We start from the raw sequence: 18,406 nt of genomic DNA, 5'->3' as shown, positions 1-18,406 counted from the left end.
AGACAAATGAGCTTTATTACTTGTACTCATGCTTATTTCAAATCTATTGAGTACATCATGTTGGCTTGGGTCATATAAGCTTGCCTAACTCTTTTGTTCTTATTGTCAAAAGCTTATATGAACCAAGCATGTTGAAAACCTCATCTCCTTTACATACTTGAGGTTGTATTATCATCAATCACCTAAAAAGGGGGAGATTGAAAGCATCTAGGCCCCTAGTTGGGTTTTGGTGATTAATGACAATACGTGATTACTGTGACTAACGTGTATTTTATAGATGCAATTAAGTTAGGTCATGGTAATGGCAATTGATTCGGCAATCATGGTTGTCATGCCCCTATGATGGAAATCATTTCGGTTTTCAAAGGATGGACGACAAGGTTAAGGATGAACTAGTTCTAAGTGTCGTTTGGCGTTGAAGAGACACTTAGAGTAGTTTAGGACTTTATTTTTTCTTTGGTCGTACTATTAAGGGGGTATGGACGGGTAGCTTGACCTAGGTGAGTCTAGTGGGTTAGGTGTGGTGCACACTTGTCTAATCTAGCACTAGGTAGCTCCTAAATAGCCCTTAGATCATTTGGAGCGAACTTCATTCACATATGATTGCGAGTTGGAAGTGAATGAAGGGTCAAATGTTGACTAGATGCTGGTTCAGGTGTGACCGGATGCTGGCGTAGAGTTTGGTCAGCTCTTTTGATCAAGGTGAAGTCATCTGGATGCGACCAGACGCTGAGTGAAATGTGATCGGACGCTGGGTGCCAGAGTTCGGACAACTCTAGTAAGGTCCCAGAGAGGGAGAATCCTAATCGGACGTGTCCGATCAGTGCTGACCGGACGCTGGTCAGGTTCTGGCTACTGACCGAACGCTGAGAAGTAAAGTGACCGGACGTTGGGTGCCAGAGTCTGGTCAACATCAGTAAGGTTCTAGAGGGCAGTTTTCATGACCGAACGCATTTGGTCAGTGCTGACCGGACGCTGGTTAGTGTCCGGTCACAACTTAACTGCTCAGTGGTGGGGAGAACTGACCAGAGCATCCGGTCACCTTGACCGGAGCATCCAGTCACCCCGCAGTGGCACATAACAGTTCGTTTTGAATGAGGGGTTATAAATACTTCCTCTATTTACTTAAGGGATTACTCTTGCTTATTCCAATAGCTGAGAAACACCCTTGAGAGTGCCAAGAAGGGCAAGGTCTGTCGATGTTTCACCACCGATAGCCTGCCACGGGGGTACCCGGGGTAGTATGTTCGGGCTTCGACATATGCTGAACTCGATGGTTAACGCAAGAGACAGTCGATTTATCCTGGTTCAGGCCCTCGATCGTAGATCGAGTAATAACCTTACGTCCAGTCGACGTTAGCCTTTGCGTTGGATTGATTGTGATGTGTTGTGTTGTGTTGTACAATTGTTGTCTTCTCTCAGGATCCCTGCCCTCCTTTATATAGTCAGGAAGCCAGAGTCCTAGTCGGTTTACAATGAGATTTCCTAGTAGGATTACTTAATAGTTCTACTACTAAGATTACATGGGAAGAATCCTAGTTGGATTAGATCTTCTCTCTCCCTGGCGGGGTATCCTGTGGGTCCCGCATCGACAAGCCCCTGAGCACTTCATGGTTGAGCTCTGAAAGTCTCGCTTTGCTCCTTCAAGTCTCGTTGAGTAGGAACAAAATGTCATCCGAGTGCTTTCTGGAGTGAAACCTTGCAGCGCTTCTTGGGATCTTCGAGTGGTGAGTGCTTTCTGATACATCCATCTGGTTGTAGCCCCCGAGCCTCTTGCTATTTGGAACAAGGAGCTAGAGGATCTTGTCTTGAAGTTGCTCTGATTGTTCGTTGCATTTTTATCGAAAAGAACTCAAATATGGCTCGTTCCGGGTTCTTTTTGTCATAATGTCTTGGAGTGGTCTGCGTTGAGGAAGTCTTTTGGCGACGTGTGCTTTTTCGAAGAAAAAGTGCACTCACTGAGTGTAGCCCCCGAGCCTCTTGCTATTTGGAACAAAAAGTTGGAGGGTCTTGATCTTTTATGTTGTTTAAAAATTTGTGTCCTGAAGTAGTCCCCGAGACTTGGATTATGTCATCATCCGAGTAGTTTTGCGGCATCTTTCCGAAGCGGCCCTTTAGTCTTGGATTAAACCATCATCCGAGTAGTTTTGCGGCATGCAGCCTCTGAGCTTATGTCTGGGTTCTTTTTGGGTGGGTGCAATTTTTCGTAAAAATTGCACTTACTGAGTGTGGCCCCCGAGCCTCTTGCTTTTGCTTGCAAAAGTTATGTGTCCTGCAGCCCCATGCTTTGTCCGAGTTCTTCCCTTTAGAAAAGAAGTCGGATGAAGAGTCTTGATGTGTCGTCGTCGTTGTCAGATGTAGTTGTATGGTGGTGGTTGAGTGTAAATGCCTTTTGTTCACGGGTTGTACTGTGCTGGTATATTCTTCCGAATATGCCTGTCTTCGAGTAGTGCTTCCTCTCGCCTGAGTCATCCATTATTGAGTCCTATCTTTTCACTGTGTCCTTTGTTAGGCTTATTTCGTTGGTACTCCTAGTCCATGTGCGCCGCTCCTTTGGTCTATAAATACTGTCCCGGAGTGCTTGTTTTCATCCATTGGACATTCTATTGAAACCTTCGTGGTTATGAGCATGGTAGTTTGTGAATTAGAGCAGCCCCCGGGCATATTTTGTAGTTCTTGTGTGTCTTGTCGTAGCTGGAGGAAGTCTTGTGATAGGGATTAGAGGTAGGCTAATCCCGCGACAGCATTGTGCCAGGGTGTACGTGGTGGTAGTTGGAGGAAGTCTTATGATGTGGGCTTCGTTCCTTCATCCGGCAGTTCTAGGTTGATCCTCATCGCCTGTCTTGAGACTGTCCGGTGCAGATCAACACCATATCTAGCATCACATCGGTCTTGGGTAGACAGATGCCCGCCGGCCTTCTCTGCTCCATGTTGCCCTGCCTTGCTGCCGATTTCCGCCTTGGATGCACTGCGTCCGTCCTTTGAAGAAAACAGTGTAGCTGATGGCGGTTTGTCCTTCCGAGTAGCAATTTGGGACACATAGTCGTTCCAGAGCCTAGCCATGTCCGTGTTCCTCTTTGCTACTTTGCTTTTTGTGGTGCCGAGTTCGTTGGGTCTTGTAAGATTTGTAATCTTCTATTTTTGAAGTTGCTTGTAATGTAACGAATCTTGTCTTCTGAGTTGTCTTTTACTTTTCTGCTATGATCCCTATCGTTCATGAGATTACCGAGTTCTTTCTTAAATAACTGGGTACCTTTGTTTCTTGCGAGGTAGCCCTTTCTTTCTTCTTGGTTTGACGAGTTGTTCTTGTAGCTATCTGATAAACCTGCCGTGGTGCTGGACGGATAAGTCTGAAATCTGCCCATTGGTTTGTACCGTTGTGTGGATTCGTGCCCTCCATCGTTTTAGCTGCATCGGTAAATGGACCGTTGCGTTCTCACACTGTGTTTTAACGGGCCTCGTGGGCCATTTTCATCACTGAAAAATCTATTTAAAGACCTTTTATCTTCCTTTCCTTTGCTGCCCAGCTCTTGCCTTTAAACCCTAGCCTTCAGAAATCCGCTGCCATCATCGTCGTCGTCACCCGAGCACCACCATCCTAGCTTCATCTTCCCCAGTGCCTTTTTGCTTCCGCTAGTTCATGGGAAAGAAGAAAACCGCAAGCAAGTCTCAGGCGACCTTCGTGGACGAGGAGTCATCCCTTCCCTTGATCGAAAACCAGGAGTTCGTGGCCATGAGGGCTGCTTAGAAGGTTTGGCTGGCTCCAACAACAAGCGAAGACCAGCTGCGTGAGCTCGTTAGCGATGGCTTGATCCAAAGCAAAGTCATCGCTGAATGGAGAGTTCCGGGCGAGCATCGGGTTCCGGCTCCGGGTCCTGGTGAGATTGTCCTCTTTGTTTCCTTTGTCCGCACCGGACTTTGTCTTCCTGCTTCCGCCTTCCTTCATCAATTTCTTGGTTATTTCGGGGTTAGTCTGAACCATCAAACCCCCAATGCCGTTCTCCATCTTTCTGTTTTCGTTCATCTTTGTGAAGCTTTCCTTGGGATCCCTCCTTCTCTATCTCTTTTTCGCTTTTTCTTTCGTCTGAAACCTCAACCCCGCCGTGAAGAAACCAGCATTCTTGGCGGTTGCGGGATTCAGTTTCGTTAGGGTCTCAAGATTAAGTTTTTTGATTATGACCTGGTCGACTCTGTAAAAGATTGGCGTGCCGAGTGGTTTTACGCTGCCAATTTGATCCCTTCCCTCGTCGTCCACTCTGGATTTGGTCCTATGGTGAACGACCGATGGGATAAGAAGCTTGAGTCACCTGCTGAGATTCAAGCGATCCAGCCGCTCCTTGATAGGATTAGCATGCTAAAACAGCAGGGTTTGACCGGCTTCGGTATCATTTCGAGCTTTCTTCGTCGCCGGGTTCAGCCTTTGAAGGAGCGGGAACATCTTGGCTTTGAGTATTCTAGGGCCGAGGATCCCTCACGTATGGTCCCAGCTCTTGAGCTGACCGGTGAGGAGGTACTCGAGCGCCTCCAGAAAATGCTGAAGGGAGTGAGAGTCATTCCTCCTGCCGTCTCCGAGTTCTCAGCCAACAACCCGCCCCCAGCTGTGAGTTGTCTATTCTTCTTGTTTGAGTACTTTATGTACCCTTGCTGCATCCGTTCTTGCTTAGCCTTTCTTTGTCTCGGTGTTTTATTCTTTTTTGCAGGAGCTTGGGCGGAACTTCTGCAATTAGTAAGTCCCAAACCTCTACAGCCCTTCCTGGGGTTTCTTCCGGATTTGTTGATGTATATGAAGAATATGTTCCTTGTCTAGTCCCTCGCGGTCCTCGCAGTGTCCCGAAGAGGGGGCGAACGGATGGGTCTTCATCTAGCCTGCCTGTCTCCAAGAAGCCTCGCAAACCAAGTACTCCCTCAGGTACTCAAGTCGTTGCTAGCATGCTCTTAGGTGAGCACATTTAATACTCTTTGTTCCTTTATTTTCCTGTTTCTCTCTTGAACCGAGTAGTTTTTATCCTCTTTTCAGCAGGTGCTCTGGTTTCCTTGGTTGAGGAAGAAGAGGATGATGAAGTACCCCTCGTCATGCGGCGGTGAGTTGTTTTTCATATTCCTGTTGTATTGAATTTCTCTTTTTTGTCTTGACTTTTAGTCTTGAACTTTTTGAAGTAATCGGAGGTCGGGTGTGAGTTCTTCCGAGGCTCCCGCACCGACTTCTTCTGAAGCTCCAGTGTTGAGTTCTTTGGTTGCCTCTGTCCCGAGCTCTACCGCTCCTCCAGTGCAGAGTTCTTTCACGGTTCCAGTCCCGGCTTCTTCCGTGGCTCCGTTGTCGGCTATCCCGCTTCCGTCGCCGGGTGGCGGGGACGTTTTCGCCGTCGTGGTTCCCCCTGCGAGGCCTTCTTTTGGCTTCGCGAAGAAGAAAGTAGTCGGGTGAGTAGATCCTGGCTTTTATCTTTTTGGCTTCTTTCTTCCTTCTTCTGGTTCTTATCGGTGCTTCCTTTTATCACTTTTCAGTGTTTTGTCTTCTCTCGTTTCTTCATCGACTTCTTCTCTGCCTTCCGTCGTGCCAACGAGTTCTGAGCCTCAGGACTCACAACATTCTGTTGATGAAGTTGCTGCGGGGGCTTCGGAGCTTCCTGGCGAAGTTGCGGATTTGGCCGCTCCGGAGGTGACTGTGGCCGTCGTGCCGGGTCCTTCTAAGGGTTTGGCTTCGGCTTCCCTGGAGGTGGCTTTGGTCGCTCCTTCTTCGCCCTAGCCAGCTTCTCCTTCCCCTTCTCTTGCTTCCGGCGGTCCCACTTTTTCTGGTGACGTGGTGCAATAGTTCGATGCCACCCATCGGTTATCGGAGCTGACCACAGCCTGGGGGAGCTTGTCGACCCTCGTGACTTCTTTTGGTGAAAAGCTCCAGGTAGGTTTTACTGCCACTCCTTTTTTGCGTGCTTGTTTTTCTTCTGTTCTTACGCCTTGTTTCTCTTTGCCCCTTTTTGCTCAGTCTTTCTCTCGTGATCATTCTGGCTTCTTTTTCTCATCTGAGAATGAGAGAAAGTTGTCTTCTGAGGTGGACGCTCTGAAAGCCGATCTCGGCCTTCTCCGGGCTGAGTTGGACACAGAGCGTCAATTGTACCAAAAGGAGGAGAAGACCCTTCGTGCCCGGGTCGTGGAGACGGAGAAGCAGAGGGACGCCATGGTGTAGTCTGCGAAGAATGAATGCAAAGGTGCTGCGGGTTCTGCCTGTTTCTTTTTGTATTTTTGACTTCTTTTTTCGCTGACTTGTTCTTGGGTGTCTTGTCTAGCTCTCCGAGTTGAGAAGTAGAAGCTCTCGGAGAGTATCGATGAAATGAAGGCTCTTGTCCGCTCCAGTCATAATAAAGCTGAGGAGGTAATTACTCATGCTGAGGAAGAACTCGCCCTTGCTAAGCTGATTAGGCGTGGAGCTGACAGAGATCTTGTGCAGGCCCAAAAAACTATTGAAAGCTTGTCTAGGAAGCTGGCGATGGCTACTGAAAATTGGAACGTTTTGTGGAAATCTTTTCGCTCAGTAGCCAATGTTCTCCAGACTCCAGCGGATGATGGGCAATCTTGGGCGCAGTTCATTCCCCAGATTCCGACTCGTTTCCAAGAGTTCGCGAAGAAGTGTGCTCAAGTATGTACCAAGAATGTGCTGGCCCAGGTCCGGGTCCTTGCTCCAGAGGCGCCTCTGTCCAAGATAGCAGAAGAAGCTGAAAGCCAAGCATACCTTGACGCCGTTGAGAGGATGGAGCCTGAAGTTGAAGGTTTAGCCAGTAGGGTTGTAGACAGTCTAAATATTGACATTTCTCTTTCTGATGACAATGCCTGATTCGACTGAGCATCCCCTTGTAATATTACACTCCTCTTTAAGTGAAGATTCTTTATTTTTGTTGATGTATTCTTTGCCTGAGTGCGGTTGAAGTTACTTGACTTGCTGAGTACTTTGTCCTGTTTTTGTCTCTGCTCCGCAAAACAACTCTGTGCGTTTTTCTGACGAGACCCCTCGATTTGTCGAGTACTTTTCTTTTCTTCCCCTTTTGTGATCCGCCGAGTGCTTTGTCCACGCTATGATTTGTTAGATGTAAATCTTTGTGTTGATAACCTTTCGTCCGCGCTATGTAAAAACGACTCGGCATAGAATGTTGCCTTGACGAACTTGGCACTTGTGCTTTTTTGAGGAAAAAGTGTTCCTATCTGGATGTAGCCCCCGAGCCTCTTGCTTTTCGGAACGAAGAGCTAGAGGGTCTTTTGAAGTTCAATTTCGGTTGACTAGTTTTTAGCGTCTTTTCAGCTATTTTGCTCTCGGCCGGGATGCTCAGGCATGTTTTCAGCCATTTTGCTTTTTGTTTCATGAAAACAACTCGTTGGAAGTCATGACAAGACATGCTGTGGATGAATATCATCTTTATTGATCATGAATATAAACTAATACATATGTTGTTGTAGAATATTGTCCTTCGTCGATTGTGAATGTTGGTCCCTTGTGGCTTGCATATCTGCTTTTTCTTGAGTTGTTTTTACGCGTAGAATCTTCTTAGCTGGCTGATGTGCCATGTATTGCTGACTTCTTTTCCATCTTGGGTTATTAACTTGTATGTGCCTGGTCCGGTGACTTTTGTTACAATGAACGGACCTTCCCATGGACTGAGTAGCTTATGTCGTCCGTCAGCCTTTTGTATCCTTCTTAGCACTAAGTCTCCGACTTGTAGTGATCGAGGTTGGGTACTCTTGTTGTAGTGCCTTCTTAAACCTTGTAGGTATCTGGCTGATTGGAGGGTAGAGTTTACTCTAACTTCTTCTGAGCTATCGAGTTCTAATCTTCTTGTGTGTTCTGCTTCTCCTTCATCGTATTGTTCTATCTTTAGGGATGTCCAGATCAAGTCGGCGGGCAGTACGGCCTCTAACCCATAAACTAGGAAGAAGGGTGAGTAGCCTGTTGCTCTGCTTATTTGAGTTCGTAGCCCCCATACTACTTTCGGTAATTCTTCAATCCATTTGGACCCATAGTCTACTAGTTCTTCGTATAACCTTGGTTTTAATCCAGCTAGTATGAGTCCATTAGCCCTTTCTACTTGTCCGTTGGCTTCTGGATGTGCAACAGACGCATAGTCTATACTGAAACCACAGTCTTGTGCCCAGCTCTTGAATTCTGTAGCTGTGAAGGGGGAGCCTAGATCTATGATGATTCGATTGGGCATGCCGAAGCGGTGCATGATGTCTTGGATGAACTCGACTGCTTTGGTTGCGCTGTATTTCGCGAGTGGTTTGTATTCAATCCACTTGGTGAACTTGTCAATTGCTACAAAGATGTACTCGAAGCCGCCTTTTGCTTTCTTCAGGGGTCCTACTTGATCCAGCCCCCAGCAGGAAAAAGGCCAAGCGGGTGGGATGCAGATAAGATTATGAGATGGCATATGGGCTTGTCTTGCAAACATTTGGCAACCTTTGCATTTTCTGACAAGTTCTTCTACGTCTTTCAAAGCGGTTGGCCAGTAGAATCCGGTGCGAAATGCTTTGCCAACTAGTGTTCTTGAAGCGGCATGATTTCCACAGCAACCTGAGTGTATTTCGTCTAGGATCTCTTTACCTTCTTCAAATGAGACACTTTTTAGGAGTACTCCTGATGATGCTGCTCTTCTGTAAAGTTTATCTCCTACTAGAACGTAGTTTTTGCTTCTGCGAACAACTTGGGTGGCTTCTGCCTTATCTGCTGGCAATTTGTTTTCTTTGATATAGTCGATGAAAACTTGGCTCCATGAAGTGTTGATTACCAAGATCTGAACGCTTTTAGCCTGAACTTCATGTGTTGTTTCACCGGGTTGTTTGATAGAGGGTACTGATAGCTCTTCTATGAATACTCCGGGTGGAACCTTCGCTCTGTCTGATCCGAGCTTGGCAAGGACATCTGCTGCAATGTTGAAATCACGTAGGACGTGTAAAATTTCTAATCCTTGGAAATGTTTTTCAAGTTTCTGTATTTCAGTACAGTAAGCACTCATGTTTTCTTTGGTGCAATCCCAATCTTTGTTGACTTGGTTGATGACTACTGCTGAATCGCCGTATACGAGTAATCTTTTTATTCCGAGGGTAATTGCCACTCGTAGCCCGTGGATGAGGGCTTCATATTCTGCTTCGTTATTGGTAGCTTGCCATAATATCTGAAGGACGTACTTGAGTTGTTTTCCTTCTGGAGAAATGAGGAGAACGCCTGCACCGGCCCCGCCTAGTTTGAGTGATCCGTCAAAGTACATCTTCCAGTGGTCAAGGATTGTATCTGATAAAGGCTGTTGAATCTCTGTCCATTCGGCCACAAAATCAGCGAGGGCTTGAGATTTGATTGCTTTCCGTGGGGTGAAATCAATGTCAAGAGCTCCGATTTCAACTGCCCACTTGGATATGCGCCCCGTGGCATCTTTATTGTGTAGGATGTCTCCGAGTGGAAAATCTGTCACCACGGTAATCTTGTGGCTTTCGAAATAGTGGCGAAGCTTGTGTGAGGTGATGAGTAGAGCGTAGAGTAGTTTTTGTACATGCGGGTACCGGATTTTGGATTCTGACAGTACTTCGCTGATGTAGTATACAGGACGTTGCACTTTATACACGCGCCCTTGTTCTTCTCTTTCTATGACTATTGTCGTGCTGATTACGGTAGGAGTCGCCGCAATATATAGCATCATATCTTCATCTTTCTTTGGAGGTGTCAGGACAGGCGACGAGGTGAGGTATTCTTTAAGTTTTTTGAAAGCTTCGTCGGCCTCTATTGTCCACTTGAACTTGTCTGTCTTCTTTAGTAGTTTAAAGAAAGGTAACCCCTTTTCACCGAGTCTTGATATGAAGCGATTGAGGGCCGCCATGCATCCTGTTAGTTTCTGCACATCTTTGACACTTCTAGGTGGGCCCATTTCTATTATAGCTCGAATTTGCTTGGTACTGGCTTCGATCCCACGCTGACTGACCAAAAATCCGAGTAGTTGTCCTGAGGGAACTCCAAATACACATTTGTTTGGGTTCAATTTCCATCTCCATCTCTTCAAGTTTTCGAAGGTTTGCTTTAAATCTTCAATTAGGGTGTCTGGATTCTTTGTTTTTACCACTACATCATCCACGTATGCCTCCACATTTTCATCGATTTGATTCCCAAGGCAAGTTTGGATAGCTCTTTGGTACGTGGCGCCAGCGTTCTTTAGTCCAAATGACATGGTCTTGTAGCAGTAGGCACCAAACGGGGTGATGAAAGATGTCTTGCTCTGGTCTTGTTCTTTTAGTGCGATCTGGTGATACCCTGAATAGCAATCGAGAAAAGATAATAATGCAGATCCTGCTATTGAGTCAACTATCTGGTCAATGCGTGGTAGCCCGAACGGATCTTTTGGGCAATGTTTGTTGAGATCTATGTAGTCGACGCACATGCGCCACTCGTCCGTGTTTTTCTTCTGCACAAGGACCGGGTTTGCCAGCCAGTCTGGATGAAGGATTTCCCTAATGAATCCGGCTACCATCAGTTTTGTTATTTCCTTTTTAATTGCTGCCTTTTTGTCGGGTGAGAATCGTTGTAGCCGTTGCTTTACAGGCTTGGAGCTTTCATTAACATCAATTCTGTGCTCAGCCAACTCCCTTGGGACTCCTGGCATGTCGGCCGGCTTCCAAGCGAAAATATCTTTGTTGTCCCGAAGAAAGTTGGTGAGCGCGAGTTCCTATTTTGCCGAGAGGTGAGCACTGATGGTTGCTGTCTTGGAGGTATCGCCTGTGCCTAAGTCGATTTGCTTGACGTCGGCTTCTTTTGGTGGTGCGATGATGCTGGGCTTTTTAGCCGGTATTTCTAATTCTTCTTGGCTTGTCTCTGCAGCGATTGCGGCTATTTCTTTTCTTCCATTGTCGGCTTGTGCCTTAGCTGCAATTTGGATCGCCTGAACATCACAGTCAAAAGCACGCTTCAAATCGCTTCGAAGAGAAAGGATATCGTTTGGTCCTAGCATCTTAAGCAGTAAGTACGGATAATGTGGTATTGCCATGAATTTGGCCAGTGCTGGACGTTCGAGGATTGCATGATATGACGAATCGAAGTCAGCGACCTCAAATTTGATAAACTCTGTTCGGTAGTTTGAAGGAGTTCCAAAAGTAACGGGTAAGGTAATTTGTCTGAGTGGCATGGCTGCTTTGCCGAGTACTATTCCGTAAAAAGGTGTGCTTGTTGGCATGATCATCCCGGCGAGTTGTAGTCCCATTTTCCTTAGAGTTTCTGAAAAGATGATGTTGAGTCCAACTCCTCCATCGATTAGTACTTTGGTGACGGTCATACCAGCAATAGTTGGATCTAGAACCAGTGGATAATGGCCTGCGTTTCCCATGCTAGTCCATTGGTCTTCTCTGGTAAATTGGATAGGATACTGTGACCAATTGAGGTATCTTGGTGTAGCCGGTTCTGCTGTCATAATGGTCCGTAGTGCTAGTTTTTCTTGATGTTTGCTTCTGCAATCCAGAGCCCCTGAGAAGATTACTGCTACCGTTCCCCTGGGTTTTTGGAATCCTTTGTCCTCGTGGTTGTCTTCCTCTCTTTTCTGATTGTCCTCTTTGGTGTTTTCCTTACTATCTTTTCTTGTGTATCGATCATTGAAAGTGTAGCAATTTCCGATGGTGTGCCTCCCATTAGGGTGCAATGGGCAACGTATGTTTTCAATGTCATCATATCTTCTAGGTTTGGAAAACTTCTTTGATTTGTCGGCCGTTGCCACAGTATTGTCTGGTCTACGTTTTCTTTCTTGATGTCTGCTATTTCGGTGATTTTGCCTGTCCGAGTTGTCCTGGTTGTTTCTGTCCGGGAACCTCTCTCGTGTTTTTTCTTCTATAGTAATCATCTTTTCTACTTTTCATCTGAATTCTTCGTTGTTTCTCGGATTTTCTTTGCAGAAGTCTTGAAACTGCCACCTAGCCATGATTCCGTGAGAGAAAGCTTCAATTACTTCTTGTTCGGTTATGTCATGCACTTGAGCTTGTAGTTCGCCGAATCGTCGATAGTAATTTATGAGGCTTTCACCTCCCTTTTGCTTGAGTCCTTTTAGTTCTGCATGAGTGATTGGGTGTGTAATGATTCCTGCGAAATTCTCACAAAAAGCTCTTTGCAAATCCTCCCAATTTCTGATAGATCCTGGATTCAGTTTGTCGAACCATTGGAGGGGCATGGCTTCCAGTGCCATGGGAAAGAATAGGGTTTTGATACCGTCGTCTCCTTCGGCTAGTTCAATTGATTGTGAATATATTCTGAGCCATTGCCTTGGTTCAGTTTTGCCATCATACTTGGAGTGGTTAGATGGTTTGAATTTGTGAGGTAATCGTACCAATGCAAGCCTGTTTGCGAAACAGGGGAATCTGTCGTGTGTCCTGGTTTCTTTGAATTCGGATTCGGCACCTTCTTCTGGCCAACTGTCGTTTTGATGGGAATAATCTTGTGAGGTTGTCTGGATAGGCACCCTACTCCTGGTCTTCCTTGGTTGTTCAAATCGGTGGCCTTGATTATGTTCTTTCCTACTTCCTCCGTCATGGCTTCCACCCGGCCCAAGTCTTTCGAAAGCAGATTTCCTTTGATTTTAATCTTCTTGCCGGCGGGTGGTTGATCTGGCGGGTAGTCTTGATCGAGTTCTCTCTTCATGCGTTTTCGGGATCGCCGATCAGAGCAAGTCCTGGAGCTGTTCATACTTCTCATCGGGATGTGAAGTTGCTCCGAGTTCTTCTAATGCTTCTCGAATCTTATCGTAAGGCGTATTTGCCGTGCGTCTTCCTTCGCCTTCTCGTTGCGATTTTCTTTTGTCGTACTCAGCCAATTCTGACTCATATCTGATCCAAGCTTCCCTGCGCTGCCTAGCACGGTGTTGGCGCCCTTGCTTCAACTTGTTTTTTCTTTCTCTAGCTTGTTTCTGACTTTCGGTTTCTCCATCGTAGCCCAGGGCAAAGGGTGATATGTTGGATTCTGATTCATCTGATGATCTGACATCGGGTGCTTCTGGGGGATTTAATGGTGACCGAGGACGTCAAACCATGAGCACTTCTCGTACGTGAGTCGTTCTGTTTTTGGCATTAGTTTTCATGCTGTCGGAGTCGCTGATAACTTTAGTAGATGCCTCGGTGTCATAGATCGAGTCTCCTTCTTGGTAAGGTAGAATAGCTATTGTTGTTGTGCCGACTAGTTGGGTTCTGCTACCTTCAGGAATAGAACCTGGCCAGTGGATGATACAGTCTTGCGATGTTATCATTAGCACGAGACCCTCCTAAGCTCCTGTCAGTGGTATCCCGAATCTTGGATTGAAAGATCTTTCGAACTGTCCCTGATAGGATTTTGCCATGTTGTCGAGCCCAAATGGAAAAGAACTCGACTTCTTGAAAGAACACTGAGGGCAATCCGAGTTGTTTTGGGTTGTGCTCTGGAATCTTGCCAAAAAAGAACTCAGTTTCTTGAAAGCACTCGGATAAAACTTCGCCTTGGAGCTTGAATTCGAATCGGATACGAGTGGCCATGAAATCTGATTTGAATCAGACACTATGAGTTGCGCGAATCTTCTGGTGAGCTGATCTGTTGTAGTTGTTAAAATAGGAATTTCTTTATGATGATGTGGATCTTTGAGGAGATGGCCTTGAAGCTTGCCGTTGTTGTCTGCCTTGCAGATCCATGAGCCGAAGATGAAAGTTGATCCCATCGGGAAGATTATGTTGTCGAGGTCCATCGAGCTCTCGGATGCAAAATCGCCGAAAGCCCCTACCTGGCGCGCCAGCTGTCGATGTTTCACCACCGATAGCCTACCACGGGGGTACCTGGGGCAGTATGTTCGGGCTTCGGCGTATGCTAAACTCGATGGTTAACGCAAGAGACAGTTGATTTATCCAGGTTCAGGCCCTCGATCGTAGATCGAGTAATAACCTTACGTCCAGTCAGCGTTAGCCTTTGCGTTGGATTTATTGTGATGTGTTGTGTTGTGTTGTACAATTGTTGTCTTCTCTCAGGATCCCTGCCCTCCTTTATATAGTCAGGAAGCCAGAGTCCTAGTCAGTTTACAATGAGATTTCCTAGTAGGATTACTTAATAGTTCTACTACTAAGATTACATGAGAAGAATCCTAGTTGAATTAGATCTTCTCTCTCCCTGGCGGGGTATCCTGTGGGTCCCACATCGACAAGGTCCTAGTGAGGTGATTGAGATTTGAGAATCCAAGAGAGAGGCCTCATTAGTGAAACCAAGAGTAGCAAAGTGTGCATTCACCCTTCTCATTAGGCTTGTTGTGGTCAAGTGAGAGTTCGTGCTTGTTACTCTTGGTGATCGCCATCACCTAGATGGCTTGGTGGTGATTGAGAGCTTGGTGATCATCTAGCAGAGCTTGTGGATGACCCAACTCAAGTTGTGAGCGGTTGTGGGTGATTCACCGCGATGAAGTGTCGAAGAATCAACCCATAGAGACCATTTGATCCTTGCGCAGATCAAGGGGGAGCTACACCCTTGCACGGGTGCTCCAACGAGGACTAGTGGAGAGTGGCGACTCTCTGATACCTCTGCAAAACATCGCTGCGTTCCTCCTTCTCTCTTTTCTTTAAGCATTTACTTTGAGCAATTCAATTCTTGTCTTTACATTCATAGAATTGCCATGCTAGAGTAGGATTGGAACATAGGTTGCAAAACTTATGTGCGGTAGAACAATAGAAACACTTTCTAGGCACAAGGGGTGAAGTGGGCTAACCGTAGGGTTTAATTATTGCAAAGAATTTTAGAATTAGCCCAATTCACCCCCCCTCTTGGGCATCTTGATCCTTTCAAGAGCCAATAATGAGTTTATGAGTTTCATCACTCTTTTTCAAAACTTAAAATTTGACCAACAAAAGTTTTAAGAAAAGTAGGATGCGATTAAATTATCTAAATAAGTATAAGCCCTAGTATATGGTCTATCTAGGATAGCGGCACTAGTTTTATCTAATCAATTTTCAGTAGGTACAGAGACTTATGTTGCGTAAGAAATCGCTTAGCATATGGAAAGTGAGTGTGCGATGTGCCAAAATTTTGCGAATGCCGCTATATTCCGGCTTGAGTGAGCGTACAGGCCGATGCATGCATCATGATAATAGAATCTTGCTAAAACTAAATCCCCCCTACATGTATAAATTGGATTTGTAAATTAATAGGATAAATTAAAAGAATGCTTTAATAAATGTCTTGCCATTTCTCTAATCTCGGGCCTGGTGCAAGCGGTAGAGTCTTACCGTCTGTGATCGGAAGGTCTCGGGTTCGAGTCACGGTCTCCTCGCATTGCACAAGCGAGGGTAAGGCTTGCCACTAACACCCTTTCCCAGACCCCACACAGAGCGGGAGCTCTCTACACTGGGTATGCCCTTGTTTCTGATCTAGAAGGTTGTTCTAAATGAATGGTTCCTATCTCTTACAGATGAACCTAAGGTCCGGTCGTAGGAGCACCAGTGCAGGGGCGGGCACGGTCTTAGCGAAGGCCAAGGTGAAAGTGGATGGGGGCAATGAGCACGGCAATGAAGAGAGCCATGAGGCTCCACTTTCTGGCTCCTCCTCCTCCGCCACCACCGCCTCTGATGACTCATGCGGAGATGATGGCAGAAATGTTGGCTGCTCGTAGCGAGTCAGCCCGTGTCATGGAGCTACTAGCACAGGCTATCAGTGGCTTCGCCTGTGGAGGCCATGGGGGCAATGGTGGGAACAAGGGTGGTGGCCATGGTCCTGAGGGACCCTGCTCTTATTAGGATTTCTAAAAGATGCACCCACCCACGTTCACACCGATGGCGGAGCCCCTAGATGTGGAGCATTGGCTTCGCATTCTAGAGCAAAAGTTTTTGCTGCTCACTGTTACTGATGAGCAAAAGGTGCGCTTTGCAGCGCAACAGTTGTTGGGGTCCGCGAGTGCATGGTGGGATACACTCAATGCCATGCATTAGCTTGATCATCGGGTGACCTGGCAGGATTTCATAGTGGCCTTCAGAGAGTATTATATTCCTGCTGGTGTTCACAATAGAAAGTTGACAGAGTTTCTGGACCTTTGGCAAGAGAGTATGTCCGGGATGGACTACGTCAGTAAGTTCAATCACTTGTCACAATATGTTGGGACTCATGTTGATACAGATGAGAAGAAGAGGGACCGCTTCTATCATGGCCTCTCTTGCAGCCTACAAAAGGAGCTATATACTAGGAACTATCAGACCTTTGGGGTGATGATGAATGCGGCTATCACCATAGAGGGCTTGCATCTTGACTCATAGGCAGAACGGAAGCGCAAGTGGGTGGCTACTAGGTCTTCTAGTCACCCCCTTGCCTAGAAAGTATAGGTTGTCAAGCAGGTGCCCTATCAGTCCTCGGGCGAGCATTCACTTTGATAGCCTTAGCAGACTTTTTAGGCTCCTTCCACTCAGTATCGTGCACTGACTCAGCAGGTGCAACATCAGCAGCCCTAGGGACAGTAGGTCCCACCTCATCTAGGACAGGGGAATAAGCCTGGTGCTTGTTTCAAATGTGGCAAGGAAGGCCACTATGCCCAAGAGTGTCCGCAAAACCAGCTGGTGTCGCACCCAATTTTGCAAAGCAAAACCAAGTACTCATATATGTGCGCCCAGGATGTCCAAACACACACATATATCACAAATTGCAGTAGTATCAAAGTAAAGTACTTATTACATCGCATATCTCATCATAAAGTTAAATACAAAGTTTGCTCGAAGGCAATATTATTACAAACACAGCGGAAAAAAAACTAGCCCAACTGCCACAGGGACTCCAACTGGTGAACGTCTTCCTAGTAGTCCTGGACATCCTCCGGAAACTCTTCATATCCATTATCTATTACCCATCCGGGATTTTCATTTGATGTAAAGCAAGTGTAAGCTCACCATGCTTAGCAAGTATAACAAAGGGATCTATGAGGCTCAAATAGGCTTGACACTGTTTGACTGCGGTTCGCAAATTTTAGTTGATCAATTTTTAGCAACCTGAATTACTACTTTAATGAACAGTCCCAATTCCCAAGTGGTATTAAAGTATCATCCAGCTTTGTCCCAATTCCCAACCATCCATCATCCACAGTAACCACTAATCTCGAAGGATCCAGACCGCTCGTATCCGTGAGCACGGCTGTTATAACAGGTTAATTATTTCTGCAGAAATTGTACATCTTTACCCACCGAGCCGTGATTCCCAATGCCGGAGTTCGCGAGACCCACTACACCTCTTCCTAGGAAGTGTGGCAGAGTTTCACTATGAAACCCATAGCTAGTTGCACTAACAAATCATAGCTACGAAGGAATGGCACACGTGGGCATCGCAGCACGATGCACACCCTAACAGAAAAAGGAAAGATACCCTCTTACCCCTTACTGGAGCTACAGACGAGCTAGTACAAACTAGATAATAGGTTAAAGTCAGAGCCATTTGACACTCAGGGTTGTACGGTCCCTCCTGGGTTGCCACTTCAGGATAAAGTCCTTATGGAGAGGCACTAGAGTACTCAACCCCATACTCCAGCCCCCTATCTGTTGCTAAAAAGTTCCATTTTATCACATTGCCTATAGTCTTTAAATATGTTTAACAATTACTTCATGTTAAGCGCTGCAGCATCTATCCAAAATGCCTACCCAATAAACCCAGGTATCAAGGATATGTGGTACAATGAATCATCTAGGTAAAGTCCTTAAAGGCAATTCAAATTAAACTCATGCATGAATGTAAGTGGTAGTAGTTCATAGGTAACAAGGGGCCTTTGGTACACTTGCCTTCCTCAAAGTTGTCCTGGGAGTACTGCTGATCCTGCTGGGGGTCCTCAGTCACCTCGAATGGCTCACCCTCTAATCGTGATCCAATCATCAATCAAGCATCATTCCAATCATTACATGCATACAAGATAGAACTCTATTAGAACAGTACACCAAACAGTGAAAACATATGTTGAAAAGCTTACAGATCTGTTCTACGCATTTCTACGAACACATGAGCGAAAGAATCACTCAAATCGGACTTAAAACGTGAAAGTTATGTATGAAATAAGATGTAATGGCAGTTCTGTAAATAAACTAACCTATTTTCGAATTAAAATAATTAAAAATCTGAATTTAAATGAAATCTGGACCGGGCTTACTATTTCTGGAAACTTCAGGGACTTGAATGAATAAAAACAGGACTAAATAAAAATTAGTTTGAACTGGACTGGACCGCGGGTTGATTTCTGGAAAAAGCGGGGGCTTTTCTGCAAAACATGCACGGCTGACCGGATGTTGACTGCGGGTTGACTAGGGATGCTGACGGGTCGACACGTGGCGGTGACTGGTTGGCGCGGTGCACCATGTGGCATGGGCCAGCTCTGATGCGGCACCGTGGACTAGGTCCGTGAGTCCACGGTGGACCGGTCATGCACCGAACAGGTAT

This window comes from Miscanthus floridulus, chromosome 9 (assembly GCF_019320115.1).
Source record: "Miscanthus floridulus cultivar M001 chromosome 9, ASM1932011v1, whole genome shotgun sequence".
NCBI lineage: Eukaryota > Viridiplantae > Streptophyta > Magnoliopsida > Poales > Poaceae > Miscanthus > Miscanthus floridulus.
This window is presented reverse-complemented; position numbering follows the sequence as displayed.